Source organism: Nicotiana tabacum, chromosome 5 (genome assembly GCF_000715075.1).
Source record: "Nicotiana tabacum cultivar K326 chromosome 5, ASM71507v2, whole genome shotgun sequence".
Classification (NCBI taxonomy): Eukaryota; Viridiplantae; Streptophyta; class Magnoliopsida; order Solanales; family Solanaceae; genus Nicotiana; species Nicotiana tabacum.
The window spans coordinates 75,349,608-75,366,994 of record NC_134084.1 but is presented as its reverse complement, the minus strand read 5'-3'; positions in this window follow the sequence as shown (position 1 = coordinate 75,366,994).

Below are 17,387 nucleotides of genomic sequence, written 5' to 3'. Positions count from 1 at the left end.
TGCTAAAAAACGTAGCTTATTAATTATTAGTTTACGGTTGATACAAATGGAGAATCGCAACGGAGTTTGTACAAAGAAATGTTGCTTTTGTTCTATATTCTATTATTCAAGGAAACATTGAAACACGAGATTAGCGTACAATGATATCGAAGCAGATTATTTTATGTGAAGAGATTAGACATATTCGGCCTTGTTCATCATATGGACGAGGTTCAGTTAATTACTCCTTACATGCTTGATACTTGAAAAAACAAGGCATTTGAAATGAACCTATCTAACTTAATATGATATTACTACATGTTTGACTACACGATTTTTCCTTTTTGCTTTAACCCAAATTGCCTAGTGCATTCGAATTGTGCATTACCAACTGATGAGTTAAGGTGAAGCTAATGTGCTTAATGCATTTTCAATTCAACAGACCCTATGTGAAACCACTGTTGGCCGATAATCGTTACTATCCAACTAGCTTCTTCCTGATTTATATACAACCATAGATTACCAGACTAAATTCCTTATGAAATGAACACTGTTTTATTACATGGTTTAAAAGCCAGTCTCTACATGTTGAACACACAAATATTCTAAACTACCAGCAGCAGAATAAAGGTAACTGTATTGATGTTTAGACTACAAAACTCTTTATGCCCTTATTCAGATCCAAACTCATCATTACATCAGTGAATTTAGAATGTGTACCTGGATATTAGGACAATAAGAAGAGGAAGAGAAAGAGTATCAGCAGCAGGCAACTAACAGCAACAACAACTTAGCCACAACACAGCAACAACAATGCAGCCCACAGATGATCGAGCATCAAACAGTCAAATCCCAGAAACAGAGTAGAAAAACAACAGCAGGAAGCCCAGAATATTGAATGTAACAGCACCAACAGTTTAACAATCACACACAGTTCGGCAAATAACCAACAGCAATTGGCCAAGACAGCTTGGCCAGCTTAAATTCTTATGCTGTTTTCAGACAGTCTTTGTTACAATGTTCTGAGATTTCTTTTTGTTTCTTTCTTTCAGCTTTTTAAGAAAACCTTCTCTCCAGGCTCCAAAAATTCTCCCCCTTTCTAATGGAAGGTCTGCCTCTTTTATAGCCTAAACTCAGCACTTTACAGTCTGTTTGACAACTCAGAATTCCCCCCCTCCCTGCTGTTTTTCCCACTCAGCTATTTAAACTAAACAAAAACTCCCACGAGATTCCCTGACAGCTCCTCTCTATTTGGTTGTTAAAGTGGCCTAATCTCTTATTCATTTAGTAAAGCATGGGCAGCAGGAATATAATCTGACAGCACATGCTGTCCAATTATTTAAATTCCTTAATCAGCTGACCAAGCACATGCTGCCCAAAATCTGAACCAAGTAAACATGCCATCCATTTAAGACCAAAGTCTGAACTGCCATTATAACTTACCCCTAAATGTTTTTTGATTCAAATTGAACAAAATCAATAGGCAACACACTTCAGTTCCTAATGGAATTCAAATACGATCACAGCAGAAACAAATAGCATGAATCAAATTGTTACCATTTAATGGCTGAAACTAATTGACGACATACATCGACTCGACTATATTAATCGTGATACATGACAAGCAATCAACCCAACAAAAAAACACAAAACAAAGTGTAACAACTCTCTTGGCAATTTGCAACGATACAGGAAAACAGACGGACATTATTGGTTTGACGAATACCAACTGAATTGAAATAAACACAATACCACATGAACTTAACATAACAGAATAAACTAAACAAAAGGTCTTGTATAGATGGGGAGACAAACTGCTAACAGAAATCCCAGAACTAGACAAACAACTAAACATGCTAACAAATTAATTCGAATAACAAAATGGACGATAAAAGGGACAAATGAACAAACCTGAAAAACTTTAAACATAGCTGAACCCAGGCCCGGGCTTGATTTGTTCGTTTAAAGTCGAACAAATCCTAACCGAGGTGTTCTCGACCAAGAACACTTCGATTAGGGTTTACTAGACTACAAACTTGTCTAAATTCAAACAGACCCCACGAAATCTTTATGTTCTAGGATTTGACTTTTCCAGATTTGGTTTTTTGGGATTTGTGGGTGGATTCGGACCAAACCAAGCATGGTTTGGTCACGATGGATGTTAGGGGAGTATCTAGTGTGAATCTGGGGTAGATCGGTGTAGATCGAGTTTTGTCTCGAATCTTCCAATGAAGATTCGAGAAGGTGGAGGAGGATTCGAGCCAAGATGTTGATGGATTTGGATTCAGGGGGTTGAGGTGCATCAGGGGTGTTAAGGGGGTGGTCACTGGCGTCCATGCCGCCGGGATTAGTGGTGAGGGGAAATGGGGTGGCTAGGGTTCCTAATGGGAGATCTGGGTTCGTGTTTGGGGACGATGGAAGAAGGGGGGGTGTTCGTATAGGGGGCTGGGTAGAGGGTTAGGCTTATATATGTAACGGGCAATTAGATCCTGGCCGTTGGATGAATCGAGTTTGATGGCCAGGATTTTTCACTTAATACGGAACGACACCGTTTGGCCTTGGTTGGGGGTCGGTCTGAATTGGCTACTGGGTCGGGTTTGGAAACGGATTACTGAAAGGGATCCTGGGCCGTTGGATTGGATTGGTTGAAACGACTGAGATGAGCCGTCCTTGAAACGACGTGGTTTAGGGGTTGAACTACGTCGTTTTTGGTGGCCTGAGGATGGGTCTTGGGCAGGCTGACTTGGGTTGCTTCTGGGCCTCAAAAATTTTGAAATAAATAGGCCCAATCCGATTTCTTAAATAATTTGCACTCTTTTATTTTGTTTTCTAATTTTAAAATACAACTAAACTAAAATGAATTTGAAATACCCATTAATCAATACTTAACACAATTATTCACACACATAAAAAAACTTTAAATGGTTAAATTACAACCTAGAATAAAAGATGCATACATATTTTTGTGAATTTTCTTTTAATGACCGAATTGTGGTTTAATTACCATGACAGACATATTTTGTATTTTATTCGATAATATTAAATAATAAAAAAAAGAACATGGACAGAACCACAAATGACCAACAGCACATGTTGTGTAAAATCGAAGATTTGTACAGCGCGGTCATTTGTCACTATTTTTGCTTTTTCTTTTGGAGTGATTGTCCGTGAAGCAAAAATCAATTGCTTACAGTTGCGACGCCGTTTTCTCCCAATATATTGGGAGTTACATGGAGATATTTATATGTAATTAAAGCTCTATGTGTATAGTTTCCAATTCTGCAAAATGTTTGTCAATACGATATCGGATTAGAGATATATGAGTGTCCTAAGTTGCACCGCTCAAGCTGCCAAGTAGGTAGCTTACCCACCTACTTGGAAAATTGAGGCAGTGGGATTATAAGTTATATTATCCCTTGTATATCTCGTCATTATACACAGAACACTTACACCAAAACACTCTCAATTCTCTCTAAGAGCTGGTACAAGATCCCAAGAACCAAACTAAAGGGAAATCAACTCAAATCATCATAGGTGTTAAAGACTACAAAAGAATGCTTCTATGATGTTGTGGTGTGATTGAGGGCTATTGTGAGCTAAGTTTCGATAGGGTTTCGAGTTGTAGATGTTGTCCAACGTATGTATAACATCTTCTTGATTGTGCCTAAGGCTAATCTTGTGTTGGTTGTGTTGTTTGAGTTAAAAATCATAAGATAGCACATGAAAGAACATGAGATATGGTTGTCTCTTTGGTTGGGCTGTTTTGTGGCTAAATATGTGGTTTTTGGTGGCTGGAAATGGTGAGAAATAATTTGATAATTTTGTGACTGCTGTTGTTAAGCTTTTCTAGGTGTTAATTAAGTTAATTTAAGAAGAAAGGATGAAAAACAAGTGATTAACGGTAAAAATTAAGGTGCTAGACACTATGGGCTGTTTTGGAAGGCATTTTGTGGATGTTTTAAACTAGAAAAAATATGGTACATATAAGTATGATGTTCTGAAGGTTGTAAACTAATTTATGAAATAAGAGTTGGATTCAATTCATATCTTGTTATGAGTAAAAATGAGCTTGTCGCTCAGTATGATTGTTAAGATAATCAGAGAAACTCATATTGGATTGCATTGTTGTTATTGCTATTGTTTGTTATAGTTGTTGTTGTTGGGTTGTTGATGACCCTTAGTGGTCTTTGGAATGTATTAAAAATAGGGGAGGTTCTGCTCGATTTTCCTTAAGTCATATGACTAGCCAAATATGATGGTACAACATTATATGTTAACGTCAATATCATTTCACTTGTTGTAGATGCAAGACATTGTGTCGAGCTTGGTTGAGTAATAAGGAAGATATCATGCAGGTATGTTAAGGCTATCCTTTCTTTCTTTTTGGTATGATACAAACAAAACGAGCAAACACACAGCTTTCATAAATAACTCTATTCATAGAATTATTAGAGGTAACTATGCTCTTGAATTCCCATGTGTCTTATTATTACATCTTCTGTTCATGCGTCTCAGAAAAATACATAAGTTGAATTTTTTTTATTTCATAATATTAATCAGAGGTATAATGGTCTTATGATGTTCCGAGAAGTTTTATTAATGTACTCCTCATGCATTGCATTCATTTACATGTGCATTTACCCATGACTCAGACGGCGTTATTTACGTGTATATATGTATATATATGTATATGGGATATGGGAAAAGGTTACGTTGTTATATACGCATCACGACCTGATCAACTGGTATACATTGATGATTTGCCCACAGTGGCCGAGATGATATGATGGGATGCCCTCAGAGGCTTGATGATGTTATGAACACATGTACCTATGCACGACATGACATTCATACGCATATGCATGAAACTATAAGATTTCATGGTTTACAGAATTATCCTGACTTACAGGTTGATTCATTTACTATATATTTCTTCCATGTCTATTATGTACTTATTTATGTGCCTTACATATTCGGGATACTTCATTTCATGCCCGTAAGTCCCGATAGATAGGTCGAGAGCCCTCCAAGTAGGCTATCAGCTTAGCGGAAGATGTTGGTGCGCTCCATTTGCTTCGGAGTCAGTTGTTTGGTTAGTATGATTTGGACGTGTATTGTTTGGTATGGCGGGACTTTGTCCCAACCTTTATAAAAATTATGTATTCTTAGAGGCTTGTAGACAGATGTCATGTACGTAAAAGATTGTATGGCCTTGTCAGCCTATGTTCAATACACGAGTGGTTACTTTGGTCTTATAGGCACGTACTTCATATGTATAAGTTTGTATTTCCTCATTCTTTACTACGGTTAATTTACCTATGATAGAATGATATGAAAGATATGTTACTTTGATACTCAGTTGAGTAAAGGTACTGGGTGCCCGTCGCGGCCCATTGGTTTGGGTCGTGACATCGCTTAAGCTTTCAAAACTAGAATTCTTCTTCCAATTCGATTTCGAATCCTTTGGTAGTTTAATTCAACCATGCACGTAAGTCGATACACATAATGTGAATCTTCACATGACCTTATGTTGAAGATAGGAACATTAATTCTCAAAAATGACTGGCTGGGTCGTTACATGAGCCTAATCCCAACTTTTAAAAAGTTTTTGCCCATGACCCCTTCTTCGCGATTGGAGAAGTCCCATCACAATCGGGAAGGAAAAATTTTCCAACACCCATAAAAGATTATTCGTGAACATGACCAGGCCTCTGCGATCGCAAAGGTCAACCTTATCAACACTTCGCGAATGTAGACAGTACTTCACAAATACGAAGACCGACCGACTAGCCTCCCTAGGCCCTGCCCCCTTCTACGCGAACATGAGTATGCTATCGTGAATGCATAGACCATTGGCCCCTAACCACCGTGATCGCAAGCCTTCTTTTGCAAATGCGTAGCATAAAAAGCCTCCCGTCCAAATCTTTCATCGCGAACACGAGACTCTTTCCTCATTCGCAAAGAAGGAAACCAGTAGCAGAAAATATGCCATTTTAGGCTTAACTACAGGTGGTTCAAAAAAAATTCGAGCCACTCGGGACCCCATCCAAATGCACCAAAAAATTCATAAACATAATCTAGATCTTCTCAAATCCTCGAAACACATAAAACAACATTGATACCAAGAATCGCACCTCAAAACCAAATTAGCCAACCTTTGAACTTCAAACTTCTTCAACTAGCTCCAAACGCGATGAATCATACCTAGACAACTCGGAATGACATCAAAGTTTATACACAAATCAGCATATGAACCTATTCCAATGCTCAGAATCCCAAACAGACATCGATAACACCAAAGTCTACTTTAAATCAAATTTAAGAAACTCTAAAACTTTCAAGGTGCCAACTTTCAACAATAAGTGTCGAAACACTCCTGGTTCACCCGAAACTCAATTCAAACATACGCAAAAGTACATAATTATTAGACGAACATATTGGAACCTTCAAATCCTGATTCCGAGGCCGTTTACTCAAAATGTTGACTCAAGTCAAACTTGGACACCTTTGGCCACTATTATGGAACTAAGTGTTCTGAATTCAAGCCGAACCTTTCCAAAATCAAAAAAAATATCCCCATAAGTCATAAAATATTAAAATCACATAAGCAAAGTCTTAAATCGAGGAACGACTATCTAAAAGGTAAAACAACCGGTCGGATCATTGCAAGTAGTTGATTGGGTGTATAGGTCTTGTGTTGTTACTTTTAAGGGTTATGATATTGTAGTTGATCTTCCGTTGTTGGATATGGTGGATTTTGAGGTTATTCTTGGTATGGTTTGGTTGTCCCTATATCACGCTATCTTGGATTGTCATGCCAAGATTATGACTTTAGCCATGATGGGGTTGCCTAGATTAGAGTGGAGAGGGACTCTTGGTCACCTCACTAGTAGGGTGGTTTCATATCTAAAGGCTTGGTGTATGGTTGAGAAGGGATGTTTGGCATATTTGGATTATATATGTGATTCTAGTGTGGAGGTTCTTCTATGGATTTGATTCCGGTTATGAGTGAGTTTTCTAACAAGGGATTGAAGGAGCAGTTGTAATATTTGCTTGTCAAGGGATTCACTAAACCTAGTGTTTTGCCTTGGGGTGTACCGGTGTTGTTTGTTAAGAAAAAGGATGCATTGATGAGGGTGTACATAGATTATTAGCAATTAAATAAGGTCACTTCAATAACAAGTATCCATTGTCAAGGATTGATGGTTTATTTCACCAGCTTCAGGGTACCAAGGTGTTTTCCAAGATTGTTTTGAGATCTGGCTACCATTAGGTGAAGATTGGGGCATCATATGTCCCTAAGATAACTTTTAGGACTCAATTTTGTCATAACGAGTTCTCGATGATGTCATTTGGCTTGACTAATGCCCTAGGATCTTTATGGACTTGATAAACCGAGTGTTCAAGACCTATCTAGATTCTTTCATTATCATCTTCATTGACGTTATTTTGGTCCTAGTCGAGAGGAGCATGCATACTACCATGGATCGTACTTCAGACTTTGATGGATCGTTGGTTATATGCCAGTTTTTTGAAGTATGAGTTTTGGTTGGACTCGATTGCCTTTTTGAGTCATGTTATGTCTTTTGAGGGTATCAAGGTGGATCCTAAAAATATTGAGGCAGTTTAGAACTGGCCTAGACCTACTTCAGCTATAGAGATTCAGAGCTTCTTGGATTTGGTGTGTTATTATCACCAGTTCATAGAGGGATTTTCATCTATCTCAGCCCTATTAACCAACTTTACCCATAAGGGTGCTCTTTTCAGATGGTTCGGCGAGTATGAGGCGAGATTTCAAAATCTCAATACTACATTGACTACCGCCCAACTGTTGGTGTTGCCTACATGTTCAGGATCTTACAATATGTATTATGATGCATCGTGTATTGGACTTGGCGGGGTATTGATGTAGGACGGTAGGGTGATTAGCTATGCATCTCGACAATTGAAGTTTCATGGGAAGAATTACCATGTGCATGATTTGGAGTTGGTAGTCATTGTTCACACGCTCAAGATTTGGAGGAATTATCTATATGGCATTCCATGTTAGGTATATACCGACCATCAGAGTCTCCAGCACCTTTTCAAGTAGAAGGACCTTAATTTGCAACAACAGAGATGGTTAGAGCTACTGAAAAACTATTATATCACCATATTATATCATTCAGGGAAGGAAAATATTGTGGATGATCCATTGAGTAGGAAGCAGAGAGCATGGGCAGTTTTGAATTTTTACCAGCAATGCAGCGGCCATTAGCCATGGATGTTTAGGCTTTGGCCAACTGATTTGTGAGTCTGGATGTTTTGGAGCCTAGCTGGGTTCTTGCTTGTGTTATGGTACACTCATCGTTGTTGGGAGCATCAAGGCTCAAAAGTTTGATGGTCCTCAGTTGTTAGTGTTGAAATACATGATGCAATGGGGTGGTTCCAAGGTGGTTGTGATTGGTGATAATAGGGTTATGAAACTTCATGGCCGGATTTGTGTTCCGAATGTTGGTGGGTTGAGAAAGTTGATCCTTGAAGAGGCTCACTATTCACGGTATTCCATTCACCCATGTATCACGAGATGTACCATGACTTGAAACAACACTATTGGTGGCAGAAGATGAAGAAAGATATTGCTGATTATGTCTCTCGGTGATTGAATTGTCAACATGGGAAGTAGGAGCATCAGAAATCGGGTGGGTTGATGTCACGACCCTAAAATCGACCCGGTCATGATGGCACCTATCGTGAAACTAGGCCAACCGACACAACTCCCAAAACCAACCAAACAAATTAGGATAAGTCATTTAAAGACATTAATAAGCTAAAATCCCATAGTATAAGGTAGAATAGAACAATGGAAAAAAAACACAGCCCGACATCAGGGTGTCACCAGTCATGAGCATCTGCAACTCGTCTAGAAATATGAAAAAGACAACATAATCTGAAACAAAACTAATACAAGCGGAATAAAGATAGGAAGAAGAGGCACTGGGTTGCGAACGCTAAGCAGCTACCTATTAAACTCCGAAAAAGCCTGTTGGAAGACAATCAGCACTCGCTAGCATGACCCGAGACTCCTAGATCTGCACACAGGGTGCAGGAAGTAATGTGAGTATGCCAACTCAGTAAGTAATAAAATTAAAGGCAGTTAAGCAGTAAGAAAATATACAAACTATAGCATAATGCTACACCAAAACAGTATAAGTTCAGAACAATACAGTAAAGCGGTAAAACTTGTAAAAACATCTCAGTTCAGTAAAAATCTTTTTAAAATATCTTTCAGTAGTTTAAACGAGTGATGAAAATAGTGAGAAAAGTGATAGAAACATAAACAGCCCCTCGGATAAAATATATACCAGGACTGCCCCTCGGGCATAATATCAGTAGAACCAGCCCCTCGGGCTACCTCACAATCACTCGTATCAGCCCCTCGGGCAATAACATGAAACAACAACAGCCCCTCGGGCTCCGGAGGGGCTCATACAGCCCAAGCGCTATAACAAGCCATCTCGTGGCATAATCAAACTGGCCCTCGACCTTATAACAAGCCACATTGTGGCGTAACAAATGAGGCCATCGGCCTAATAATCATGAATCAGTACAACACCGCTGCAGCGAGCAACCCAATCCCATAGTATCCTCACAACACAGGCCCCCGTCCCCACTCAGTCATAAATCTCTCAAGCCACTCGGGCAACAGTAAAACATGATGCTCAACGCAAAATATAATTTAAAATATCAAAACGGAGTAAATATAGCTGAGTTATGAAAACAGTATTATACAGCATGACTGAGTACAAATATAAAGTCAAAATAGTGAGGAATAGTAGTAAAAATCCCCTAAGGGTCCAAAACAGTTGGCACGAGGCTCAAATATTGCATTCAGCCCAAAACATGATAACACTTTCCAAAACACAGTGATAACAAACAGTTTTCAATAAAATACGCGACTTAACAGTCATATGGGACAGACTAATTCACAATCCCCAACGTTGCACGACCCCACGCTTGTCATCTAGCGTATGCGTCACCTCAAAGTAGCACAACGATGTAAAATCCGGGGTTTCATACCCTCATGTCAACATTGACAATCATTACTTACCTCAATCCGGTCCAAACTCTAGCCCGTGATGCCTTTGCCTCTCGACCCGACCTCTGGATGCTCCAAATCTAACCAAAAATAGTACCATACCATCAAAATATGCTAAGGGAACAAAGCCCACTCGAAAATAACCAATTTACATCAAAAACCCTGAAATTGGCCAAACCCGACCCTCGGGACCACGTCTCAGATTCCGATAAAAATCACAAAACTGGAATCCTTACACTCTCACGAGTTCATACATATCAAATACATCAAAATCCGACCACAAACGACTCCTCAAATCCTCAAATCAAAGTCTCCAATTTCAAGCCCTAACTCCCCAATTTTAGGCTTCAAAACCCACTAATTTCATGTTTAAACAAGTAAGAATCAACATAGGATCGAGTTTTAAGTTCAATAATCTTACCTCAAAGAAGTTCTCTTGAATTCCTTCTTCAATCCCCCTCAAGAAGCTCCAAAACCTACTCAAAAAGTGGTGAACTATGGCCAAAAATCGCAAAAATGGTCTTTTAAACATTCTGCCCAACGATTTAAATTCCTTAATCGCGATTGTGGGAAGTCTATCGCGATCGCGAAGCACAAAGTTCGCTGACTCAAAATTTACTTTACGCGAACGCGTCGCTACCCACGCAAACGGGATGCACAACAGCCCTACACGAACGCGATCGCTAACAAGGGGCCGTGTTCACGATGAACAAACGCGTGGTCAACCTCTGGTCCACTTAACCTTACACGAACGCGACCTAACCCACGCGTTTGCGAATAACAACCTTATAGCCTTACGCGATCGCGTCCTCAACTATGAGATAACATAGAACAAAATGTCACCTCCGCTTGGCTAAGCCTAAGCGATCGCGGCCTTAACTATGCGATCGCATAAAACAAAATGCCTGCAACAGAACGGAAGAAAATCTACAATTTCTCAAACATGCATTTGATCCATTTAACCACCCGAAACTCACCCGAGTCCCTTGAGACCTCAACCAAACATTCCAGCATATCCCATAACATCATTCAAACTTGTTCCAACCTTTGGAACGCTCAAAACAACATCAAATCTTCAACGGATTCAAGCCTAAGAACTCCAAAAACTTTCAAATTCCGATTTTGATCAAAAGTTTTATCAAAACCTCGTCCGAATGACCTGAAATTTTGCACACACGTCACAAATGACACAACGGACCTATTACAATTTCCGAAATTCCATTTTAACCCCAATATCAAAATTTCCATTACCAACCGGAAAACGCCAAAATTCCAATTTCGCCAATTCAAGTCTAAATCTACCCCAACCTCCAAAACACATTCTGATCATGCTTCTAAGTCCAAAATCACCTAACGGAGAAACCAAATCATAAAAAATCCAAATCCGAGATTGAATACTAAAAAGTCAACACTTGATCAAACCTTTTAATTTTTAAGCTTCAAACTGAGAACTATTCTTCCAAATCCATTCTGATTACTCTGAAAACCAAAACCAACAATTTACATAAGTCATAATATATCATACATACCTTCTTGGGCCGAGGGTCTCCTGGAAACAGCCTCTCTGCCCCTCAGGGTAGGGGTAAGATCTGCTAACATATTACCCTCCCCAGACCCCACTTGTGGGATTACACTGGGCCGTTGTTTAGCTTAGTTTATACATCACACTGGGCTAGTCATGCCCGAGAACTAGCAAGCAAAGTGCAAAAACTCAAAACGACCGGTCGAGTCGTTACATCCTCCCCCACTTAGACATACGTTCGTCCTCGAACGTGCCCAGAGTTGTTCCGAAAACCATCAAATCATTGTGTAACCTTACTATGCACATACTCGGGGGTGATCTCACGTCACCCTATCTCATATAGGTCCGATAACACAATGTAACTGCAATGTCACAATCCAACCTAGCCCATAAACCTTAGAACCACATTTTCACTTCTGAAATCATCTACAAGATCACAATCTCACATCTATACTCTGAATAAGCCCGAACAAGCTATAACAAACCATACCTGCAACTGCAGATGCAATCACATGATATACCACAACGCTAAAACTCTCATAGCGATAACTTCTAATCACAGCAGTTGCTCAGAACAACCGAATATTGATAATAAACCTCTTATCAATAAAGCCTCATTCCAACACATTCGTGTACTGCCAATGATAAATGAAACACGTAGAAAGTCATAACCATTCTTCAGATCAACTATACGTGAAACCACTTCTCCTTTGGCAAGGACCATAGCAAATTTCTGAGTCGAACATCGATATTATCCTTCCAACAAGCTAAAACCGAATCCGTTTGTATTCATTCTAGATCCCAACGATATCATCTAATCCAACACAACTACTTTGGTGACATGATACATCGATACAATCTAAAGCCACAACTCATGCAATCCGCGCACCAATAAGCAACAATCCGAACGTACTCAAATCATGAAAAAAAATTACTCAAATGAGAGAGTTATACCGCAAGCCCACCAGTACCACAATAAACACAATGTTGAGAACCCATCACACGTCGTTGAACTAGAACACACGAATCTAACCTGAAGGATCATATCTCTATATAACTTCGCTCCAATGTGCGACCTCATCCAAAACTGGTCCACATGAAACACCTCGAGTCACTATGCTCAAAATCGACAACCACACGCAATTTGATGTCTAGAACCAAAAGCAAATCATCATAACCACGGCGAAGCAATTGACATAACACTACACAAACCCGAAAGGACACAACCGATATGCCATTCTCCGAGCGATACCCAATACTCTTCCCGCTCGAATTCCACTAAGAGACCCCAATAAAACCGCACCACATGTGCCTATAACTAACAAATCCTAAAGTCTCGCAACACTGAAAGGTAACTCATAGATCTCCCCAGATCGCTAATAAGCTCAATAGAAATCAAATCAACACATCCCTCAACAATACAACTTGGAGTCAACCAAGCCGACTCGATATAGAACACACATCCATATTGGCCTACTAATGAACCCCTTATCAAGGAGTTACTGAAGCTGCTCCTTCAACTCGTTTAACTCTATCGGTGCCATACGATACGGTGCCCGGTACCAAATCAATACCAAAATCAACAGCCCTATCCGACAACATGCCCGACAGTAGGAAACACATCTGAAAATTCCTCACCATGGGAACTGAATCAATAGTAGGAGTCTCTGCATTGACATTCATCGCGAACGCCAAATAAAAAAGATAACCCTTTCTAGCTATCCGTTGGGTCTTTAAAAATGAAATCACCCTACTGGGAACATAATCCGTCAAACCTCGCCACTCAATCCGTGGCATCCCCGGCACAGCCAACGTCATCGTCTTAGTGCAACAGTCCAGAATAACATGACACAGAGACAACCAATCCATCCCCAATATCACATCCAAATCTGACATACCAAGCAACAAAGGATCCACTCGGGTCTCCAAACCCTCGATAGTCACCACACAAGGCCGATACACGCGATCCACAACCAGGACCTAACTTGTATAAGAAAGCTCCCAGTCTCCAAATCCATACAGCACGTGAATTACCATATCCGATCCCAACTCCACCATCAGAATGTACAACACACCTCTAATGCCCAATCATCCCATGAGAGGTACTCCTATAATTCTTCTGTGCCACCAAGCAAACTCGAATATCAGCAGTCGATCCAGCAAGAGAGTGTCGCAATACTAATAAAGTATCCCCAACTCAAACATATCGCCCTTTCTAAAATGTATACCCTCATCAAGCCACACCAATCAGTGATCTCATTTATCTAGTCATCTGAAACTGTCCATGCTACCTAAGAATTTGTGACCTTCCTTTCAAAACTGAACTGTGTCCTTACACATGCAAATCTCAATCCTACACAATATACCGCATATACCATACCATCCTAGGATAAACATGAGAACTTCATATCCATTCTGAGCCACAAGCGACTACGTACTCAACTAGCCAAGAGCTTTCCATTGATCCCATCTAGAAGAAAATTCTATACATCTCATGCTCCTCATGCTCGTAGAAAATATACATCTCTAGCCGTGGTATAAACCATCAAGAACTCTCTGAATTCCATTTGCACAAAACTAAACCGTCAGGACTAAATCCTTCTAGCTCAACCAAGCTATGCAGGCTACTAAAATCCAATAGCATTGCCGCAAAACACATGTAGAAACTCATTACCTCGTAAGCACCCAAAGAACTAATCATATCCTTACCATGCCGATCCGGCCTACTACCAAGCTATCCCATCTATCCAAGTTCCTTCTGATTTACCTTCAACTTGATACTTCTTCTCGCTATAACACCACCATCCTCGACCCAGACTCGCCACACGAGACCCAAGCATAAAGCCACACCGCCCTACAGTTCATAAGCCGCTGACTACTCTCTCAAATATCCCCAAAAGCACCACATTCAAAATACCACGAGTCTTGACACCCTCCAATGCAAACCTCGGTTTCTAGCCAAATATACAACTTGAAAATATCAATTATTACATGTAAAATCTTGAACCCATTAGAACCAATCTCGAGAGTCATCCACTCTACTCAAACCTCAATTAGACTGATCAAATGAGCCGAACAACCTGTGCCTCATTAGTACGGCAACACCTAAGGAAGTAACCCACCTTGGTGCAACCGAACAAATTCTTACTCTATGCACTGTACATCCTTTATCAATAGTATTCAAGTCATTCTGTGATTCTCATACACCCATAAAGAATAACATAACCTTTATTGCGATTTCCTTTACTCGAGCCATCCTCGGTCTCAGTCTCTGTAAGCCATAACTGATTCACCAGTACGCTTCAAACTAGACCAACATAGCACATAACTGTGCAATCAACTAATCAATAGCAGACTCCCCCACTTGGCTCAAAGCCATAGATCAAAACACACAATAAATCATAATGCATATACTTTATTACTACTAAACTACCATAGTGAGATTAAACTCAATCCTTCATAAGCTCGTGCGATACAGACCATCTAGTACTTCAAATCTTCTACAAATCTCGCATTCACCCTCGTAACAGTCAAGCCCACTCTCTTAAGCGACCCAAATTCAAATTACAACACATATATTTCACTGGTAAAAGAGATCATCCAACAAACAACATAAGGATCACAAAAACTTTAGAACACTCCGTAGGAGATAACCCACCTACTTCGCCTCAAACTAATATCTCTTTATACCCTTCCACTGTCATAAATATTACGCAGTCACTTAATCTTCCTAAGTATAAACTCATATCACAATGTGAAATCTACTTCACTTCTCAACTAGGCAACATGAAAAGATCCTTCAACACACCCACAACTCGGGTCTATACATCAAATCACGATGGAAATCAAGCACTAGATAGTTCTTGATACCTCAAGAAGACCCTTCTCGTCTCATTCAATTCATATGAACACATCTCGCAGTCACATCACACTCATCACATAACTATCCAGTCATCACTTCCCTTAATAGGGACACTATCGAACATATAAATCCAGAAACACGCGCTCGCACAATCAACAGCTCAGGGCTCAAGCTACAGGCAATGCCTGGCTTTAAGTCCTCCAAACTGGCCCAATATCAACACACAGAGATCACATCTCGTCCCTCGATCAGGGAATCACAAGCCATCGACACACATCCTATACCGAGCGCTCATGCATGCATACGAACGCGTGGAAGGAATTCAAAGAGTTATGTTTCAAGCTGAATCAAGGACGCATGATAAGAATTCAAGAATGTTAAGTTTTTCCTAAAGGTTCTGCAACCTCACGAGGACAAGTACAGACATCTCTGTACCGATCCGCGAGACTCTACTAAACCTGCTCAAGACTCGTGAGACCTATGTAACCTAGGCTCTGATACCAACTTGTCACGACCCTAAAATGGACCCGGACATGATGGCTCATATCGTGAAACTAGGCCAGCCGACACAAACCGTAAAACCAACAAAACAAATTATGATAAGTCATTTAAAGACATTAATAAGCTAAAATCCTATAGTATAACGTAGAATAGAACAGTGCGGAAACAAAACACAGCCCGACATCGGGGTGTCACCAGTCATGAACATCTACAACTTGTCTAGAAATATGAAAAAGACAACATAGTCTGAAACAAAACTAATACAAGCGGAATAAAGATAGGAAGGAGAGGCACTGGGCAGCGAACGCCAAGTAGCTACCTAGTCAACTCCAAAAAAAGTCTGCTAGACGACAATCAGCACTCGCTAGCATGACCCGAGACTCCTGGATCTGCACACAGGGTGCAAGGAGTAATGTGAGTACGCCAACTCAATAAGTAATAAAAGTAAAGGTAGATGAGCAGTAAGAAAACACGCAAACCACAGCATAATGCTACAGCAAAACAGTATAAGTTCAGAACAATGCAGTAAAGTGGTAAAACTCAAAAAAACATCTCGGACAAAACATATACCATGATCGCCCCTCAGGCATAATATCAGCAGAACCAACCCCTCGGGCTACCTCACAATCACTTGTATCAGCCCCTCGATCAATAACATGAAACAACAATAGCCCCTCGGGCAATATCATATCTCACACTGGGTACCCACACTCACTAGGGGTGTGCAGACTCAGGAGGGGCTCCTACAGCCCAAGCGCTATAATAAGCCCTATCGCGGCATAATCAAACTGGCCCTCAGCCTCATAACAATCTACCTCGTGGTGTAACAAATCAGGCCATCGACCTCATAATCATGAATCAGTACAACACTGCTATGGCACGCAGCCCGGTCCCATAATATCCTCACAACACATTCCCTCGGCCCCACTCAGTCAAAAATCTCTCAAGCCACTCGGGCAACAGTAAAATATGATAGTCAGCCTAAAATATCATTTAAAATACCAAAACGGAGTAAATATGGCTGAGTTATGAAAACAATAGAGTACAGTATCACTAAGTACAAATATGAAGTCAAAACACTACGGAATAGTAGTAAAAATTCCTAAGGGTCCAAACCCATTGGCACGAGGCCCAAATATGGCATTCAGCCCAAAATATGATAATACTTTCCAAAACACAATGATATCAAACAATTTTCGATCAAATACACGACTTAACAGTCATACGGGACGGACTAAGTCACAATCCCCAACGGTGCATGACCCCACACTCGTTATCTAGCATGCACATCACCTCAAAGTAACATAACGATGTGAAATTTGGGGTTTCATACCCTCATGTCAATATTTACAATCATTACTTACCTCAATCTGGTCCAAACTCAGGCCCGCGATGCCTTTGCCTCTCAACCCGGCCTCTGGATGCTCCAAATCTAACCAAAAATA